The sequence below is a fragment of the Geospiza fortis genome, unplaced genomic scaffold (assembly GCF_000277835.1).
Source record: "Geospiza fortis unplaced genomic scaffold, GeoFor_1.0 scaffold66, whole genome shotgun sequence".
Taxonomy (NCBI): Eukaryota; Metazoa; Chordata; class Aves; order Passeriformes; family Thraupidae; genus Geospiza; species Geospiza fortis.
The window spans coordinates 1,529,908-1,530,473 of NW_005054312.1; positions in this window are offsets into that span (position 1 = coordinate 1,529,908).

Below are 566 nucleotides of genomic sequence, written 5' to 3' on the forward strand. Positions count from 1 at the left end.
GCCGCCGCCCGCCCCTCACACGCCCGGCAGCCGCCCACGAACCCCGCGCGCAGGCGTGCGGAAAGCTCCTGTTCGCCGGCAGAGAGCGGCCAGCTAAAGTAACTGCGTTCTTTATTTCCCAGGTTGATAGCGGCTCCCGGTCCTGCGATCTTGCTTTGTTTTGCAAATCGCAGAATCACAGAACGGGGAAGGTTGGAAGGGACTGCAATGGGTCAACTGGTCCAAGCTCCCTGCTCAAGCAGCATTTGGCACAGGATCCTATCCAGATGATTCTTGAGTATCTCTGGTGAGGGAGGCTCCACAACCTCTCAGGGCACCTGATCCAGTGCATGGTCACCGACACAATAGAGTTTTTCCTCATGTTCAGGTGGAACTTCTGTGCATCCATTTCTGCCCAGTGCCTCTTGCCCTGTTGCTTAGCACCACTGAGGAGAGCCTGGCTCCATCCTCTGACACTTTCCCTTCAGATACTGATAGACATTGAAGAAGTCCACACTCAATCATCTGTTCTTGAGGCCAAACAGGCCCAGCTCCCTCAGCCTATCCTCCAGCTGACCATTCATCCT